At 33.0% G+C, this 21,851-nt stretch overlaps 1 protein-coding gene across 2 annotated transcripts in view; it reads left to right on the top strand.

Moving 5' to 3' along the window:
• The window catches only part of LOC111143035 (potassium voltage-gated channel subfamily H member 7), a 488,043-nt gene that overhangs the window by 181,908 nt on the left and 284,284 nt on the right, over positions 1–21,851 (top strand). The gene's annotated exons all lie outside the window — the stretch shown is intronic.

The raw sequence follows: 21,851 nt of genomic DNA, 5'->3' as shown, positions 1-21,851 counted from the left end.
TTGACTCATCATGTATTTACAGTTGTAAAGTCTATGTTGAAATATATAACTCTTGGACTCAAATATCCTGCAAAGGCATCCAGTACCTGTTTTATTCACTTCAAACTCTGGTCCACTGTCTAGTGACTGTGTAATCATCATCTTCTTCATTCAATCTCAAAACTCCAAAAGTGAAAAAACTTTTTCACTATACATTTGGATAAATATTCTATGCAGGCTTAATATTACCCCGATCCTTAATATGCCCACTGCCTGCTAGGAAAATAGACTCAACTCCAAGAACTTTGAAAGAATTTCTTGGCTGTGCTCAATAGGAAATTAAGTCATTCAATCCAAACATATGTGACCAAAGTCTGTTAACAAACTGAGGGTTTTAGAGGGGCATGGAGTGGAGGGATGGGTGAGCCTGGTGGTGGGTATTAAGGAGGGCACATATTGCATGGAGCACTGGGTGTGGTGCATAAAGAATGAATTTTGGAACACTAAAAAAATTTTTAAAAGATCACAACCCGCCCCCAAATAAAACAAAAAACGCTAAGGTTTAAAAGAAGTTTCTTACTCTCTGAGACTCTAAAGTAAAATTCACACAGACAAAGCCCCCAGAATATACTTATCTGAGTTTGATATGTTGTGTAATGATGTCAATGAAGCCATAATCCTCAGGCTGCCAGTCTTCCCAGAGCATTACAAGGTTTTTCGTAGACTTTAGACTTTCCTACTTACCCCCATTGTGTACAGAGTCACCATGAAGAGATTTGCATTGGAAATAGTTTTTCATTGTTGATGAAAATCTTCCATCAATTATAGTTTTTCCTAGCATTGGTTGGATATTGAGTTCCATCATTTTCAGGGTTATCATCAGTCCTTAACAATGTTCTCAATAATTCAAACTCAAATAATGTAATTATAATTGACAGAAACTATTACTTATTTAGCTCAATTACTTAGTGAGTACAAAATGTTATATCCTCTTCTGAGGAAAAAATAATACTACATATATATATACACACACAGATACACACACACACACACACACACACACACACAGACTCTTATCTTCATAAAAAGAATGTTGTTAGAAAAACAACACATTAGGAAAACCCACAGCTTTCATTTGACCTAGAAAAACATCAGTCTTCCAGCCAACATTAATAATAAAATTAATAATAAAAATGCTTTACATTTGTTCAGTACTTACAAATGTATAAAGATCTTTCATTTGTAGTATTTTGTTTTATCCTCAAAATAACTTGATGATAACTCAAATAAATGAACAAGAAAACTTAAGCAAACACTTTGAAAAAGAGGATATCCAAATGGTCCATAAATGAAGAGATACTCACCAGAACAAGAAAATTAAAACCATAAAGTGATAGTACTACTCACCCACCAGAACGGCTAAAATTAAGACAGAAAATACCAAGTATTGGTTAGAATGTGGAACAAGTAGCACTCCCACAATTGAGCAGAGTGACTATAACTTGGTAAAAGCAGCTTGGAAAAGGGGCAGCTACTACTAAGCTAACCACATGTGTACCTTATGACTCAGTAGTTTCACTGAAATGCAGAATATGTATGTCAAAAGAAATGTACAAGAACATCCACACAAGGGATGCCTGGGTGACTCAGTTGGTTAAGCATCTGCCTGTGGCTCAAGTCATGATCCCAGGGTCCTGGAATGGAGAGCCACGTTGGGCTCCCTGCTCAGTAGAGAAGCCTACTTCTCCCTCTCCTTCAGCCCTCCCCCCTGCTCGTGACTTCTCTCTCCCTCTCTCTCAAATAAATAAATAAAATTGTTTTAAAAATACCCACACCAGTATTATTCATAGTGATTCTGAATTGAAAACTGCACATATGCTCCTCAAGAATAGAATGGATAAACATATTGTGGTATACTGTGGAATATTACATGGCAGTAAGAATGAACAAATTACAACTCCCTGCAACAATATGGATGCCTCTCATGTAATATTGAGAAGGAGGCCAGGCAAAATGGTGTCTAGGGGGAAGGTATCTTGAATGGGTATACTTCTGTAGTACTGGTAACATTGTTTCCTAATCTGGGTGTTGGTAAAATGGATATGTTCAGTTTGTGAAAATTCATTAGGTGGTGTACTTATAATCTACCTAGTCTTCCATGTTATTCCTTTCCAAATAATGTTAAAAAAAACATAATGACATTTCCAAAATGAATATTAATTAATTAATGACCAAACAATTAGACATTTTTCAGAGTACATATTCCCAGGTCTCTACACTTTCTGCTATATAATCTGTCAAAATTTAAAAGAACTATGGATTTCAATGGTTTGAGTCATTTTTACTAATATTATTACAGTTAACCAAGTTGTTTGGCAGAATTAAATAAATTAATAGATATTAAAATAATAATTTTAAAGTAATATTTTAGAAAAATGTCTACATTCATATGTATTTTTCCTATCTTCAAACTATGATGCCAAAGGATTTTGTTTGTTTGTTTTTGTTTTTTCATAAATGATATCTTTACAAATTTTCTAAGCATAAGTGATTTTTCTCAGGGGAACATCAGATACATGAAATAAGAAAGTGAGTATTCTATTACAAAATGAAGCCATATATGCTAGTACAGAATAAGGAAAGTTTTCTGTGAAGTTATTTTGGAAGACTTCATTTTTACTTCAAATTTTAAAACCATGACAGTAGTAACTACTGGAACTTCCAAAAGTGCTTCTGTTTGTACCATTTACTTCTGGATTTCTTATAAAGTTACTTAAGAAGCTCTAAGGAATGTCAGCTTTGACAGTTAAATATTTCCTATACATGGGAGTAAAAATGGAAGTGCTTTGCTTGCTAGTGAAAGTTCAATTTTATTCTTCCTGCATTATCTCTTTTTTTGTTAGACACTGTATTATGCAGTTATGTCAGTGAGAACAAAGGGACTGAAACATTTGGCATTTCTCTTGGTTAGCTTCCCAAGTTTTATCTCAAATGCTCAGAAACTGATAATCCTTTCATAAATGGATAAGAACATGAAATATACCCATTTTTACTGTAAGATTGCTTTCTATTTAAGTTTAAGAGAGATTTGGAAGTGTCTTCAATGAGATCTCTTACTGGATTACTTAATAGGCTCCATTGTTGTCTTCAAAACCTTAAGAACTTTCCCTAAATATTAACATGGTTTCCCATAAGTAGAAAAGAGCCTCAGTGGCAAATCTTCCTGCCTGAATGGAAGATAGATTTTAGCAGCATCATCCCTATAAGATACTCAAACTGACATCATGATGTTTCCTTTTAAGCCCTCAAGTTAATTTAAAATTTGGAAAGGGGAAAGTTTAGAAAAGGACACTCAAATTAAATACAAGAAGATGAAGTACTGATTTCTTATCTATGCCTCTTTATGTACTCCTTCATATTTCCCACTGTGGAGAGCTGTTGGAGATATACTTAATATATTAATGGAATCCTGGTATTGAACAAATATGATAATTTCAAAGAATTGATTGATGTATACCATTGATTCTAAAACTTTGCATACTACCTTCATAATGTCTGTCATATAAAATTTTGCTTAGCTTTTTGTTTTATTACTTAATTAAATGATTAACAAGTATAAAGTAATTGTAAAAGTATATATTATCAATAATAATAATAACCAAATATCCACTATTGAGCTTAAAAACTAGAACTCTTGAAATTCACATAAATATATCCTCCCCTCCTTACTATATTATTATGTTTATTATTCTTTTTATTTTCTCTAAAGTTTAAAAGAAACCAGTAAACTATACATGGTTATGTTTTGAATATTTTCTGAATTTCTTTTAGTAGAAATATACTTCATGTTACTTTTTACCTGCATGTTTTTCATTCAAAATTATGATACGATATTTATCTTGTGTTGATGCATATATCACAGTTCTATTCATTTTCACCATTAAATGATATACTTTGTATGAATATACTGATTTATTCATCCAACATTAATTTAACATACATTTATTTCATACTTTTTTTGCTGTTGGAAACTGTCTTGCATATTTTAATTCTAATAGAAAATTCAAAATTATTTTTCTGAGTTACATCAATTTATACTCCCTTCAGGACTCTAAGGACTTTCTATAGGTCCATATACTATCTAAATAGATAATATTTGGCACTATAAGATTTCTTAACTTTTGTCAATTTTAAAATGAAAATAAAATATTAACTTGTAGATTTGGTTTGATCTTATTTATTACTAGTTGTGTTAATCATCTCTTAGTATCTTAATATATTTTATACATAATATTTCTTAACATATCAAATATCTTGTCCTGTAAAATATCTGCTCATTCTGCCTATTTTTTGAAATTAGAATATTTATTGTAGTCTTACTGATTTGTAGGAGTTCGGTACATGTTCTGCCATCTAACCTTTTGGTAAATATTTGTTGTAAATATCTTTTCCCAATATGTAGTTTGCCTTTTTAATTTCTATGCATTTTTTATGAATAGAATTTCTATATTATAATGCAAAGAGATTGATCAGTATTTTCTTTATGATTAATGCCTTGGGGTCTTGGTAAATAAGTCTTTTCTTATTGCAAATTCCCAAAGCTTTTTTGCATAAATTATCTTTTAAAGGTTTTACTGTTTGCTTTTCATATGTCATCTTTAATCCACCTAGAATTGATTTTTGATTATAGGTTGGAGTAGATATACATATTTTTCTAGTAAAATGAGCTGCTTTTTTGTTTGCCATGCTTGTTCTGTTTTATAGGAATTCCCCTGATGTATGAAAATGTTTCTGCAGTTTCTATTCTGTGGAATTGCTCTATTTGTCTGTCCCCCTTCTGATATCACATCTTTTCATAAGTATAACTCTACAATGAATACTGACATCTCCAAATTTGGTATTCTTTACCAGTGCCTAGGCCATTCTTAAACCTTTGCATTTCTATAAATTAGAATCAGTATTTTATTTTATTTATTTATTTTTTTAATATTTTATTTATTCATTTAACAGACAGAGATTACAAGTAGACAGAGAGGCAGACAGAGAGAGAGAGGGAGAGGGAAGCAGGCTCTCTGCTGAGCAGAGAGCCCGATGCGGGGCTCGATCCCAGAACGCCGAGATCATGACCTGAGCCGAAGGCAGAGACTTTAACCCACTGAGCCACCCAGGCGCCCCAGAATCAGTATTTTAAATTCCACAAAGAATATATGTTAATATGTTTATTGCACTTATATGGATTCTGTGGTTAAATTTAAGGAAATGAGCATTCCAAGGATATTGATTCTTTCTATCCCCAAATAAGGCATATTACTCCATTTATTCAGTTCTTCTTAAATGTCTTTCATTAAAGTTTAAAAATTGTCTCTATAAATGTCTCACATAAATCTTACTAGATTTATAGCTAAATACTTGATATTTTTGTTCCTATTAGTTTTGCCATAATTTTCTAACACTCTTTCTTCTTATTAAATAAAAATGCAGTTGATTTTTATATTAATTTGTATCCAACAAAGCTTTTGAACTCTTTTATTAATTCTAAAACCTTATCAGCACATTCTTGGATTTTCTTTTTATATAAATATATCATCTGAAAATTCTTCCTTTCCAATCTCTTTATGTTCAATTAATTTTCCTTGCCTTACTGTGAGGTAACTCTTCATAACTGTTTACTAGAAATGGTAATAGTAAGCCTTGTTTTCTTGTGCCCAATCTGAAAGTTTGTGATATTTCAACATTAAAAAAAGTGTTGAGTATCATACACAAATTTATTTGCAGATAAAGGAATTTTTTTCAGTTTCTAATTTAAGATTTTTTAGAAAGAGGAGAACTTATATTTTCTTAAATTACTTTGCTTATTGGAAATTAACACAGGGCTTTGCTTCTTTAGTCAAAAGAAACAACGTGTGGCATACAACAAAAACGTTCACTTCTTTTTTATGTTACGTGACTGTTGTGGGTCAAATGTGTATCAGATGAGTCCCAAATTTCATCACTTTCCCAAGACCATACTGAATGAGCAAGTTCTCTCTGAGATATACTATTTTCATGGCAGTTACCAAAACTGCGAGGGAGGAGAAAGCCAAATTACGGAAGTGCACTTAAATCTTCTTCTTGGACATCTCTTCACATTCTATCAGCCATAATAAATCAGATGGCAAAATCCTAGACCTTGAGATGAAGAAGTATGAAAAGTGTAGAGAAGGAATAAATAATTTTGAATAGACAATATGATCTAATACAATCTGTTAATGTGATGGGATATATTGATTTTTTAATGTTAAACTAACTTTGCATTTTTAGGATAAACCTAATTGATAACATTGTTTCATCTTTTTTCATAGCTTGTTCAGTGTGATTTGCTGTATTTATATAGAATCTTTACATGTCTGTCCCTGAGTGAAATTGATCTGTAATGTTTCTTTCTGCTACTCATTTTGGTATCAACATTATTGTAGCTTAGAAAACATGTATTTCTATCTCTGATAGAATTTGTGAAATATTACAGTTATTAGGACACTGAAAAGCTAATTAAACCCTAATTTATATGCTGTCCTTTTCCAGTAATTTAGTTTTATTATTTTACCCTATGAATTATTCTGTGTTTATATAGTCAATGTTTATGACTGCTTACCTTTCCTATTATATTTTTTCTTGCATTGTAGGCATTCTTTCTGGGGTCCTTTTTCTTCCTTTCTTCAACACATATTTAGACATTACTTTAGTGTAGGTTTTCTCAACCTCAATACTATTAATTTTTAGGATCAAGTAATTGTTGTGTATATAGTATGTTCTGTATAGTATGGGTGTTTAGCAGCCTCCTTGACTTATACCTACTAGATACCCATAACACTCTTCAGTTATGATACCAAATATCCTGAGGAGGAGAAGGTGCAAGGAGGGGGTCAAAAATTACTCCAGCTTGAGAATTAGTGCTTTGGAAGTATCTTTGACATTAAAATCAAGATTTGGTTGAAATCTTGAATCTTAAATATTTATTATTTGCTCTTAATCTTGAAGGAGCTAATTGTATATTTGTTGGGTATACAATTCTAAATTGGGTGTTTTCTTTTGTTTGTTTGTTTTTTGTTTTTTTGTTTGTTTTGTCAGAAATTAGAAGACATATTCCATTCACTTCTGGCTTCTATCACTGCTTTTGAAACTGTGGTCATGTTTTTAAAGATGATACATTTTGCCTGCTTTGGCTTTGTGTGCTGTGTTTTGTCTATATGCCCAGGTATAGATTTCTTTTTATCCATCTTATATTAGATTAATTTAGATTTTTTTCATCCAAATAGTCACATCTTTTGCTGTTTTTAGAGCATCCCCTATTCTGTCTTTAATTATTTTCTACTCATTTTTTTCTCTCTCTCTACTGGATATCCAACTGAACATATATTATAACTTTCCACTCTATCCTTTATAATTCTTAATCTCTTTTTCAGACTTTACATCTTTCTAACTCTCTGGGTTATTTTCAGTTTCATTTTTCCTACCTATATTCTAACTTTTATTTTACTTTATTTAAAAATAAAGATTTTATTTATTCATTTATTTATTTGAGAGTGCAAACGAGAGAGAGAGCATGAACAAGGAGAAGATGGAGAAGCAGGCTCCCTGCTGAGCTGGGAGCCTGACCTGGGGCTCAATCCCAAGATCCTGGAACCATGACCAGAGCCAAAGGCAGATACTTAACTGACTGAACCATCCAGGTGCTCCTATATTCTAACTTTCAAAAATACATTTCTACTTAGCTACCTAACCTACTATTTAAATATTACAATTTTAATTCCTATAAAACTTTTAAAAATGTATTAGCAATTTTTAATGTTTCTGGATCTTCATATGTATTTTTGATTCTTTCTTTCCTTCTTTATGCAGAGCAACTTAGTTGTTTTATAGTTTTTGTCTGATAATTCCAATACTTAATATATCTGAAAATGTAAATCTTCTCATTTTTCCCCTACTGCTTCTATTCATGATTCCTTATACTTATGTGTGTCTTATGATTCCATTGCATGCTCATTGTCAACTTTATCTGTGAGAACATTATAAGGGCCTGGTGGAATATTTTTATTCTTTTCCAAAGAGAACTAGCTCCTGCTTCTGTCAAGCACTAGAGAAAACTACAAACCTTGGATCACTTTAATGCTATAGTTAGGGTTTTGAAGATGACTCATAACTTAATTTGGACTCAAATCTTATATTAGGCTTGAGGTTTTGAATTCTCAATGAAATTCTCCCCTCCTCTCATCAACTGTGGTAAGTTTAAGGCAGAATTCATTATGTTGAGTAAAACTGCCTCTACTTCTGTTGAGTAGGTCTCACAGGGAGTACAGTCCTTTGAGTTTTTGCATTCCACCTTGTCAGATTTTTAAAGTTTGGTAAACCCTAGACTTAATCTCATTTTTCACACATTTAGAAAATGTTTAAACTTAAGCCACCATCATCAACCAGAAGCCATCACCATCAAGCAGAATTGATAGATTCCCTCAAGGTAGCTGTCGAGTTTTGATAATAGTTACCTTTCTGGATTCTTACTTCCCTTACATTAGCCTTTTGGTGTTTTTCTTACTTTCTTGACAGCACAGCAATAAAATTAAACACATTTTTCAATAACAATGAAGATTTTTAGTTGTTTTTTAAGAATAAACATTAATCAGAGAGCCTTTTAATATATTCTGTAAATGGAAGTTAATTTTTATTTATTTTAAAATAATCATTTATAAATAAACTGTGTTTGTAGAAATAAACTAGAGTCTAAGAATGGTACATACTTGATTCATCCAGTAAACATTTATTGAACATCTATGTTGTTCTAATCATTACTGTAAGCATTAAAAGCATAATTTAAGTAGGACAGAATCCATCCATCCCTTCAAATAAATTATTACATTCTAATGGGAAGAAAAATATAATAAGCACAAAACAGAGACATAAAAAGAATAATTTTGGACACCAATGAGTCCAGTAGGTAAAATTATGTAAAATGATGTAATAGAGTCATATGGGATGAGGGACCTGATTTATCTAGAGATTGGATCAGTTGCTTAGAGGAAATAAAATATAGTTGAAGCCTGAATGATGAGAACTAGATACTCATTCAAAGGTGAATGATATTCCAATTAGAAGAAAACAGTTGGAAAGTTCTGGAGATGCAAATTAGCCTGAGCATTTAAGGAAAAAAAAGATGGTCAGTGTAAGTACAAAAGTTAAGAAGATGAGTAGAGAGATACAAGTTTAAAGATAAAGGTATATGACAAATGATAAAATATGTAGGCCATGGTGAGGGGTTAGGATATTTTAATAAATGGAATATGGAACCATTGGAAGGCTTTATACATGGGTATGACTGATCTGATTTACACTTTTGAAAGATCCTTCTGACTATTGTATAACAAATGGACTGGATAGTGCAAGAACAATGTAAACTGGTAAGAATGATTCTGTTATCCACATGAGTTATAGAAAAGGTTTAGGGTTGGAGAAGAGGTGGTGATTAGATGGATTGGCTTGAGATACATGTGGAACTGTAATAGATTGAGTGTATGAGAAAGAAAAAATAAAGGCTAACTCTCAGGATGGTATTTACTTAAATAAAACTTTATAGGCAGGCATTTTCTTTGAAACATAGTAGTTACTTTATTAGTGTTTTAAGTTTCAAATGTCTATTAGATATCCAATTAGATACATTAAGAAGGAAATTTTATATTTTGTAAGTAGGGAGAAGTCTAAGATGGAGATAAAATTTGAGAGTCATCAAAGTTTTGTAGTGTTTTAAGCCATTGAATTGAATGAGATTTCTTACAAAGAGATTGAGTATATAGGAGAGAGGAAAACTAAGGACAAAGAGCAGGTGTAATTAAGCAATTATTGATCTGGTAAAGAAGATGCCAGTGAAGGGAAATGAGAAAGAAAACCAGTTAGGGTGTATACTTTTAAGCTAAGTATACATAAAATTAAAGTGAGTCTTATAAATTCAGTTAAAAATTTCTTTAGCAACTTTCAGCTATAGCGGTACACCTGTAGGTCTTTTGCAAGCAGGTAATTGAATTAACTGGATTTAAGATTTTAATAGGCATTTTTGACAGTGGAAGAATGAGGTTGGATAGTTATGATGTTTAAAGAGGAATTATTATAGTATTGGACCATGGGAATTAGTCTAGATAGAGAAGCATTTGCCTAAAGTATGGTCACAAAATGGAAGATTTACTATGCGCAGAGAACTGTTGGATTGGATGGACTAGATAAGAATGGCTGGAAAGGAGAGAAGAGGAGTTTTGGTGAGAGGGATGCCAAAACCCATTTATTGAAGGAGATGCAGACATTGGAGTGATAGCAAGATCTAGGGTATGCCTCTAACAAAAGAATACTGTAGCTGAGGTACTGGAGATGAATGCATAAGTGAGACATGATAGAACTGAATGTCAGAGGTCATGGTAGTGACTAAAGACCAAAGCAGAGAAAAGATCATAGTTGTCAAGAACTAGAGGAACCAAGAGGCCCAGTTTAGGGTGGATCTTAATGACACTAGAAATCTCCGAGAACATTGGAGAAGTCAAGAACTAGTTGTTAACATCAACAGTAAGTGATATAAAATGACTTGGAAGTTGGTAGATGACAATAAAGAGGGGATGTAATGAATGGTAAAGTTAAATATGTGCTTTAAAGGAGTTGAGGTTTTCTAATAGGGAAGGAGTAGAGACAAAAAGCAGCTGTAGAGAGCAAAGAAGACATCACTGTAACTCCAGGTCTTAAGGCACATGAAGTGTGGGAAGAAAGGGTTGAGTGAAGAACTAGAGTCTGTTTGAACATCACAGGTAAACAATATCCTCAGGAAGGAATGAGGTTTCACTAAGGGAAGGATGCAAAGGAAAACATAGAAGAGCTTGAAGAAGGAAGAAATTGCCTTTTGGATACAATGAGAATTCTAAAAGACACTGTGAAGTGGTTAAAGAAGGTAGTGGTAGGAAAAGGTGAAGGGCAAGAATTATTAGGGACTGTACAGAGCCTTCAGAAGATTTGGAAACTGATTATCAGTAAGACGTGAAAGAATCTGAGAAGGTTGGTCTTGTGATGCTGTTGGAGATGAATGGAAATATGGGGCATGATATAAGCACTGAAGTTGCAGCACACAACAGTGATTAAAAACCAATGCATAGCTTGCTTCCCTATTTGGCTTAAGTCTAATGCCTTGTAGCACAAGGTAATGGAGGATCTTGGGGTGACTAGTCATCCTAGGCTCATTTTAACAAATAATTTCTGTGGAAGAAAATGCTTGAGGTAATAGTTCTTATCTTATGTCTTTTGTTTGTTTGTTTAAATGTATAATGAAATAAAGATAAAACTGCAAAATGAAAAATGTTCTTTCCCTCACCTTTTATAAAACATTTGTAGTAGACACGTACCATACTTTGAGAAATACTGACTTCCATATACCCTGTCATGTTCATAAAGTTTTGGGGCAGCAAATTCCATGAGGTCAAAGGATAGTAAAGAGGCTAGTTAATAACAGAGAGAAAAGTATGTAAAGAAGTGATGCCTGCATGTTACACTTTAATTCTCTTAGAATGAAAGAAACTATCAGGAAACACTTGATTCTTGAATCATTGGATAAGAGGAAGTAGAGAGGGAAACAGATCAAAGGTTTTTAGTAACAACTCAAAAATGAGTTGCTTTTAAATAAAATACCAGGTTAGAAATAGCTCTATGTTTGTTTTGTTTGTTTGTTTTATTTTGGTTTTGTTTGTTTGGTTACCTTACAACAATTTCAATGAGTATTGGAATATTTTTCTTTCATCATTATGATTTTTTAGGCAGACATTAGAAAATGATCTCTATTTCTAAAAATAACTAATTCTGTTTCTCCCAAAATTTCTCTTTATTTAGAGCCAAACATAGTTTTTCATCAAAAGATATGAATAATAAATACATTAGTAATTTGTATTTAAAATTTCATGTCTTTATTTAAAGTTTAAATGAATTTTAAAATTCTCAATTGTAGGTGAACTATTTGTATATAAGCCAAAAACTTTATTGTAATTTTGGATTTATTCAACACACCTATACAAAAAGTAGGATATTGTTTGTTTGATTTTTACATTCAATTGTGATGAGAACACAATTATAATTTGAGGTAATTTTGAAAATATTTTTCTAAGACTTCTTCAGATCAATTATGGTCTTAGAGAATTTAAGAAAAGAAAAGAAGAATTTAGGAGATTAAAATAGATATCAAAATTGCAAGCAAAATCCACAGGCCTTTTCCCATTTTTTGTATTGCGTTTCTAGGAACAAAATATACTTTCAAAGGTAATTAGAGGTGATGAAAAATATGAATTGAGTGTAACCTGAAAGGAAAAGAGTGGTGAAAGATTTGGAGGAGATATTGGACAATTTATTTTATGTTCTGTCCATAACCAAGATGTTACAAATATTTAACTTCTGCAAATCTTAAACAGTCTTTGCAGGAGGCCATGCTATGAAAAACTTTAACTCCTAATTGCTCAGTGTCCTTTGAGAGGGGCTGGGAAGCCAGATAATCTAGAATTAAATCTGAATATTTTTCTGACTGTTAGGTATTCTTTTCAATATTTAACAATGAGTGCATATATTCTACTGCATACTAGCCATAAAACAGTATTGTCCTATCACTACCAAATTTATATAAAAATCTGCTATGCTTTGTATATGGCTATTCTATAGTTATATGGAAAAGTTATATGGATATGGAATAAGCAATACTCTATACAAACTCTACTTGATTGCCTGTAAGTTTGTGGAATTTGAATTGATTTTCTTCTCTGTGTCTGATTCTTCTCACCAAATGTCACAAAGCAGTGAGGTGCAGTGGATAAAGTATGTAATTAGAATTAGACTTGGATTCACAACCCAGTTCCACTACAAACTAACTATAATTTTGAAAAACCATTTAACTTCTTTCTTATTCAACTTCATCTTCTGTGAAATGGGGTTCATGAAGTATAGAGACAAAGAACAGAAAACATCCAACACAGTATCTGGTGCATGGCAGTTACTGCATAAATGGTAACTGTTGCTACTGCTTAAGAGTTGGAAGGAGCGCAGGTGTTCTTCACCTGGTGTTTTTCCATAGTTGGGCCTTATAATGTTCAAAAATACCCCAAAATTGCAAGTAAAAACAGGTTATATGTAATATATATTCCTCTGCGGGAAGAGTCCACTGTTTTTGTTCAATTCTTTTTTTTAAAAAACATTAAGTCAAAAATTTTTTTAAGATTTTATTTATTTATTTGACAGATAGAGATCACAAATAGGCAGAGATGCAGGCATAGAGAGAGAGAGAGGAGGAAGCAGTCTCCTTGCTGAGCAGAGAGCCTGATGTGGGGCTCGATCCCAAGACCTTGGGATCATGACCCAAGACAAAGGCAGAGGCTTTAACCCACTGAGCCACCCAGGCGCCCCTGTATTTGTTCAACTCTTAAAGGGTGTTTTAAGTTTAAAACAGTTAAAAAGAAAAAATGATTGAAGAAAAGTTGGCAGAAAAAAGAAAAGGAATGCCATGGAAAGAGAAAATGATGAAGAATAAGAACAGCAGCTGAGTAAGACTTTAGACAGGGAAACTAATATGAAGAATTTGCAAAGAAAGGAGACCATAACATTGATATGGTCTTGGAAAGAAAGTAGTGTTGGCAGAAAGGAGTGTATGAGGTCAGATAGAATTAATGAAGCCAGGTAGGAAAAATGGAATCTTTGTAATGGGGCCCACAGTAAGGGCAACGATTTTTAACAGATCCCTGGGAAGCCCTTATTTTCCAAATTGCTTCTGTTTTATCCTTCCTTGATACTAAAAACCATTTACATAGTTCAGTTAACTGTGTTATATATTTCACATGATATTTCCACCCAATTTTGTGACTTTTATGCCATTTCATGACTGTTATATTATCATATTGTCTGGTGTTAACTTACTTTCAATAACTGATATTCTCAATAACTGGTTTGATGAAGCCTATTCAGTGAGCTCTTTCCTACACAGGTTAAATGTTTAGATTTGCATTTCAGTTTCTATTCTCTCTGACAGTTGATTATTTGATTCTCTTGAACATTTTCAGAGTATGCAAAAAAGTTAAATGATGGCTTTCTGCAAGAGCAATCTAATCAGTTCTCTATTAAAAAGGAGAATTTAGTGATAATCAAAATTATGTGTTACTCTGAGAGGGAAGTAAATAAGAAAAATTCTACTTGAATTTATTGTCTCTAGTAAATCATCGAAAATTGTCATCAAAACACAACTTAGGGTAAAACTAAATATGGAAAAATACCCAGAAATATCGATGAAACAAAAACAAGCAAAATTTCTGCGAGTGTATACTTTTCCCCCAAAATATACAATGAATTTTGTTAAAGATACTGTATTCCAGTTTCAGTTTAACATCTAGTTCATCTTTTACAAACTTTTCTTTCTTTACTGTATTTCCTTCAACTCTGAATTCCCTACATTTCCAAATTCTTGTCTCAAACAGCAACTTTTCGGCATTTTGGTAATCTTCTGCAAGTGTGAGGGATTATAATTTATTTTGCTTTTGCTAACAGGTAAAGATTCACAGGGTTCCACTGATGAAGCACTTCTTTCTGTGACCTGGTGCAGGCAAGAGGTAGAGACTGGACTGTAACACTGTTTATTTGGAGCATCAGGATCATAGTATTGTCACATTCAGTCTTACCTGTGGAAGAATTCTTTCTTTGGAGCATATTGAGAATAATTTTAGATTGTCATAGTTTCTTCAAAATATTATTAAGTCAAATTATTTTTTTAAATTTTCTAAGATCTTTTTGCCAAAGAAAAGTACTAGAATATTATACAGAACTTTTTGTCAAGAATCATCAGGAAACCAATCATAGTGGAAACAAGATTACTGGTGTTGAAAGAACTAAGTTCTTGTCTCACTGTTAAATAACTATAGAACATATAGATTTTTACCTTCTCTTGGTCTTAATTTCTACATAAACAATTTGAAAGATTGTATTAAATTTAAATCCACACTGCAATGTCACAGCATTTTTTGGCTTGCCATTGTATAAAAAAAATAATTTTTAAGTGAAAATTGGGAGCGTTTGGATAGATTTAGCAGGCAGAAAATTAGAAAGAATGTAGTTGAGCTCAACAGCACTATCTATCAATTGAATATATTTGATATCTAAAGAATGTTATGTCCAAAAATAGAAGAATACATATTCTTCTTAAGTTTGTATAAAACATTCACAAAGGTAGACCACATTCTAGATCATAAAATACATCTTAAATGTTTTAAAAGAATAGGAACCATACAGTGTCTTAGATAACCATGGAATTAAGCTAGAGATCAATAGGAGAAAGAAAGCTGAAAAATCTCAAGATACTTAGAGATTAAATAAATGTCATGGGTCAAGGATGAACTCTGAAGAGAAATAAAAAAATAGTTTGAATTAAATGAAAATACCTTCTCAAAATTTGTAGGATTCAGAAAAACACTGTTGAGAGGGGAATTATACCATTGAATGCATATATTAAATAAGAAGAAAGATCTAAAATCAATAATCTAAGTTTCCATCTTAGGAAACTAGAAAAAGAAGATAAACCAAATCCAAAGTAAAAAGCAGAAAATAACAAAAGATCAGGCATCAGTGGAATTGAAGAAAAGGAAATCAATAGAGAAAATCAACAAAACCAAAAGCTGCTTCTTCAAAAAGATCAATAAAACTAATAAGCCTTCAGTCAAGTCAACCAAGGGGGAAAAAAGGAGAGAAGACACAAATTACTAATAACAGAAATGAAGGGGAGACATCACTACAGATCCTATGGAGATTAAAAGGAATGTAAAGGAACATTATGAGCAACTGTATGCCCAAAAATGTGATAATCTAGATGAAATGGACCTTTTCTTGAAAGACACAATCTACAAACACTCACATAAGAAGAAATGGATGATAAGTCCATATCTGTTAAAAGAACTGAACCAATAATTAATAACGTTCTAAAACAGAAAGCACTATGTGCAGATGAAGAAATTTAATGAAGATATTATATCAATTCTTTATAGTCTCTTCCAAAAGATTAAAGCAGAGAGACTACCTCTAACTCATTCTGTGAGGCCAGCATTACCCTAATACTAAACCAGACAAAGACATCACAAGAAAACTGAGACCAATATCTTTCATGAGCATAGCAAATCCTCAGCAAAATACTAGCATATTGCATTGGATGATATATAATAAGAATTACACAGCAACCAATTGGGATTTATTCCAAATATGCAAGGCTAGTTCAAAAACTGAAAACTGATTAATGGAAATCAGTCACATTAACAGGTTAAAGAAGAAAAAGCATGTGACCATATCAGTAGTTATAGAGAAAGCCTTTAACAAAATCCAATACCTATTCATTATAGAATGTTCTTATTTAAGTAGGAATAAGAAGATAACTTCCTCAATTTGATAAAATATATTTTAAAAAGCCTACAGATAACATACTCAGTGGTGAGAAACTCAAAGCTTTCTTGCCAAGATCAGAACAGGCAAGTATGTCCCCTCCCAATACCTCTTTTCAGTATCAAATGGGAAGTCGTAACTACTGAAGTAAGAGAAGAATGGGAAACAAAATGTATACAGATAGGAAAGGAAGAAATAAAAACTGTCTTTGTTTGCAGATACATGATTGTCTATGTAGAAAGTACAAGAGTTGAGAAAAAACCTCCTGTAACTAATAAGCTATTACAGCAGGGTTATATGATACGATATTGACATACAAAAGTCAGTCATTTTTCTATATACCAGCAATATGAGGAAAACTATAAAACTCTCATGAAAGACATAAAAGAACAAACAAAACAGAGCTATTTCAATGTTATAGATAGGCAGATTTTCCAACTGAACCTATAGATTCAGCACAATCCCAATAAAATCCACAAAGTTATTTTGTGGATATTAAAAATAGATCCTAAAGTTTATAAGGAGAGGCAAAAGACCAATAGCCAACATAATATCAAAGAAGAATAAAGTCTGAGGACTGACACTACCCAATTTCAGGACTTGCTTACAGTAGATGAGAAAATGTGGTGCTGGTGAAAGAATAAACAAATAGATCAGTGGAACAGAATAAGACAGCCAAAAATTAGAGCTATACAAATAGAATGAATTGATCTTTGACAGAGGGGCAGAGGCAATTCAATGGGGAAAAGACTCTTTTCAACAAATGGTGCTAGAACAACTGTACATCAACACACCAAAAAAAAAAAAAAAAAAAAAATCTAGTCACAGATCTTACCTTCTTCAGAAAAATTCACCAAAATAGATCACAGACCAAAATGTAAAAGAAAAAAAAATGTAAAATTCCTACAAGATAACATAGGAGAAAATTCAGATGACCTTCGGTTTGTTTATTACTTTTAAAATACAAAACCAAAGGCATAATCCATGAAGGAAATAATTGCTTAGTTGGACTTCACTAAAACTAAAATCTGCTCTGTGAAAGACATTGTCAAGAAAATGACTAGAGAAACTACAGACTGAGAGAAAATATTTGCCGAAGAAATACAGTAAAGGGCTATTATCCAAAATACATAAGAAGACTTAAAACTCAACAATAAAAAAAAAATCAATAAATAGGTGGACAAATGGATACCTCACCTAAGAAAATATAGAAATGACAAATGAACAAATGAAAGAGTCTCCACATCATATGACATTGTATAATTGCAAATTTAAACAACAAAGAAATATATATACACACCTATTAAAATGGTGAAAATCCAAAATACTGATAACAATAAATGCTGGTGAGGATATGGAGCAATAAGAACTTTTATTTACTGCTAGAGGGAATTCAAAATGGCATGGCCATTTGAGAAGGCAGTTTGGAACTTTCTTACAAAACTGAACATACAATTACCATATGATACAGAGGTCACACTCCTTAGTGTTTATCCAAATGAACTCAAAATTTATGTCTACACAGAAACCAGCACGTGGATGTTTATGGAACCTTTATTCATATTTGCCAAGACTTGGAAGCAGCCACGATGTCCTTCAGTAGGTGAATGGTTAAACTGCAGTATATCTATGCAGTGGAATATTATTCAGCGCTAAAAAAAGAGATGAGCTGTCAAACCCTGAAAAGGCATGAAAGAATCCTAAATGCATATTACTAAGTGAGTAAAGATAGACTAAGAAGTTTATGTACTGCATGATTACAACTATGTGTCATTGTGGAAAAGACGGTGCTATGGAGAATGTAGGAAGATCATGCCTGCCAGAGGTTCAGAGGGAGGGAGGGATGAATAGTCAAAGTGCAAAAGGTTTTTAGAGCAATAAAACTCTTCTGTATACTATAATGGTAGCTATGAGTCATACATTTGTCACAACCCAGAAAGTGTGCAATACGAAGAGTGAACCCTAATAGAAACTATGGACTTTGGATGATAATAAGGTATAATTAGTCAATGTAAGTTGTAGATTGTAACAAATGTGCTAGTCTGGTGTTAGGTGTTAGTAAAGGGAGAGGCTGTGTCTATGTGGGGGCAGGGAGAATATGATAACTCTTTACTTTTTGCTCAGTTTCATTATAAACCTAAAACTGCTCCAGAAAAACAAAGTATATTTTAAAGAATTGAAAGTTGTGCACAACCATCCCTTTGTGTAGTAGCAATCTGCTAGAGCAGTCTGGCATCTTTAGAAAGGACACACGCCCTCCAAATTGCCAGTCTCCCCAGCTTATTTCTCATTTTTCTTATCTGTAGTCACTTGAATTTGTAACCCTTGAGCTTGATGATAAGTCATTTCTAACATTCAGTGTTTCTTTTAAGCTGGATCTAGCTGAACAAATCTCTAGATTTTTCCTGTATATTTTTTTATCTTCTCTTTTGATGCTTCATAGTGAATATCCACATGTTCCGCCATTGATGTAATCTGTTCATTTATTGGTTTTCTGCCACGTCACCAAACATGGCAACAAAGATGCAGTGTCCTGCTAACAGGCCTGGCTATAGTTTCAGAGAATGAAAAGGAAAAGAGATGATTTCTAGCCCTTATGCACATCTTTCCTTCCTGATCATTAACACTAAAGGTGAGCAATACCTTTTCACCCATCTGCAATGCCCTGTATGCTTTTAGTCTATGATTTCTTTTCTCAGAAAAATGATGGATAAGGAGGCAAGGGGAAAACCAAGCAGGAAGATCAGCAAAGAATTGGATTCAAGAGACTCACCTCTAAATGCTCACTCCTCATATACTGAGCATTTCAAATATGCACATATAGACTATGTTATATTCCATATAGACTTATTTTATGGTCTAGTGGGTATAGATTTTATGTAGAATTTTATAAAAAGATTGACACTAAGGTCATATAGAAACTTGAGTCAGTGAGTTTTGTGTTTGTTTCTGTTTCTCCAGAGACATTTGTCAGGAACAAAAAAGACATCATTTCAGACTTCCTTGAGTATTTACAAAATTAAACTCCAAGAAGGAATATTTAAAATATATTAAAATATCATATTTTGGGGTGCCTGGATGGCTCAGTGGGTTAAGCCTCTGCCTTTGGCTCAGGTCATGGTCTCAGGATTCTGGGATAGAGCCTTGCATCAGGCTCTCTGCTCAGCAGGGAGCCTGCTTCCCCACCCCCACCCTGGCCTGCCTCTCTGTCTACTTGTGATCTCTCTCTCTGTGTCAAATAAATAAATAAAAACTTTTTAAAAAGATCTCATATTTTAAGAACTGTATATTTATAGTGTAATAGAATCTTTTCTGAAAGGCTTGCCACATGAAGTTATTTTAAGTGATTTTAAGTAGGCATAGTTCTATCTTTTTCTGTGTTATATTGTTTTTTATGCCAAGTATTTGATCAGGAACTACCTATGTATTAATCACTATGCTAAGAATTTGCATGTAATATCTCAATAATAACCACAATGGCTCTGTGAACCATACATTATTATCCTCACTTTATAGATGCAGTTAGATTATCCAAGGTTTCATAACAAATAGCAGAGCTGGGATTATAACCTACTATATTGGACTTCAAAGCTTGGTGTGTTTAAAATATTAAAATTGCATCGATAACTTCTGTTGATTTCAACAGAGTATCTGTGTAAATATCTAATCATCACACACATAGATTTACTTGGACCAACACCTTACATTCTAAACCCAAAGCTTTAGACATTGCAATTGCCTGAAATCCTCTAAGACAAGGTTAAAGTCTGTGATGTTTGAGTCAGGTTTGCCCTATAAGCCTCAGTTTCTCTCAAGTGAAATGCAATTATAATCCTGGGTTTTCTGGTGAGAATTAGATGAAATAGTGAAGTTCTTAACACACAGAAATCACTCAGTAATATCTGCAGCTACATAAACCCCAAAGACACAGTGAAAGGTGCTATCCAGATTCAACATCTTTCTTTGAATAGTCTACATAAATTTTGTGACTTAAAACAGTGTGTTTGATGTAAAGAAAAAAAAGACTTTTAGTAAATGCTTACTGTTATGAAAGTACTGAAATCGGAGCTAGTATTTACAAAGTAGCTACAGTACAAAGTGTTTTATTCGAAGTAGCTCTTTTAACTGGTATTATTATTATTATCTCCATTGTGAGAGTAAGTTAAAGGCTCTGAAATTTAGGAGCTTTCTCCAAGTTAGTGTGGTAGATTGTAAAGTTTCAACTCGTTCCACTACCTCAAAAGCTTTGAAGTTCACTGCTTTTGAGTTTTCCTAATTAAAACTGAAGACAACTATGAAGTGCTCAGGAGACAAAACATTTTCTTTTGCTCAAGATTTTGTAAAAAATAATGATAATAATAAAAACACACTAAGCTATTTCTCTCCTACATTTTGTAGGTACTCATATTTCAGAATTGATCTTTAGCATATAGGAAAAATGACAGAGTTTACTTTTTAATAAATAAAAAAGTCAAAATGCATTTAGATAATGTTATTCCTTAAAAAAAAAAAAAAGTTTCCAAAACTAAGCAGTCCTTCAGTATAAAAGCAATGCATTTTTTCAAGACAATAAGGGATTATTTATGTGTTTGTTTTTTAATATGCTGGAATGCTATTCTTTTTAGAATGTGGAGGGGAGGGTATGGCCTTTGTTATATGTACCTACCTGGTAAGTGAGTCTCAGTTGGGTCTTCACAGGCTCCTCTGTCTGTTTACTCATTCAGTGAGTATTGATGGAGGGTTTCCTCCACACCAGGTCTTAGGCTAAGAAAGTGACTACAAAAGCATACATGGCCCCGATTTTGGTGCAGCTGAGATTCTAGGAGAGGGCACAGGCATCACATGAGTAAACACACTTAAAGATGAAAATTGGCATTTGAGGTAAGTTTTATGAGGCAGAGATCCAGAGTGCTGTGAGAGTACATAGGAGAATTGAAGCCTGTCTGGAAGACTGGAGAAGGCTTTGCTAAAGTATTGACATTTGAAACTAGATCTGAGAAAAAAATAGGAGTTGACCAAGTGAAAATTAATGAAAAAAGTTTCCTTCATGGTACCAGCATATGCCAGGGCTTCGTGTTAGCTTCTTTCATACTGAATAGATTTTATATATTGAAGCATAGTCCTTGGGACACCTGGCTGGCTCAGTCAGTGGAGCATGTGGCTCTTGATCTCAGGGTCATAAGTTTGAGTCCCATATTCGATGTAGAGATTCATTTAAAAAAGTCTTGAAGTGGGCACCTGGGTGGCTCAGTGGGTTAAGCCTTCTGCCTTCGGCTCAGGTCACGATCTCAGGGTCCTAGGATAGAGCCCCGTATTGGGCTCTCTGCTCAGCAGGGAGCCTGCTTCCCCCTCTCTCTCTGCCTGTGATCTTGTGATACTTGTGATCTCTCTCTCTCTTTGTCAAATAAATAAATAAAATCTTAAAA

The sequence above is a fragment of the Enhydra lutris genome, unplaced genomic scaffold (genome assembly GCF_002288905.1).
Source record: "Enhydra lutris kenyoni isolate GAN:26980312 unplaced genomic scaffold, ASM228890v2 scaffoldscaffold1, whole genome shotgun sequence".
NCBI classification, from domain to species: Eukaryota; Metazoa; Chordata; class Mammalia; order Carnivora; family Mustelidae; genus Enhydra; species Enhydra lutris.
This window is presented reverse-complemented; position numbering and strand designations above follow the sequence as displayed.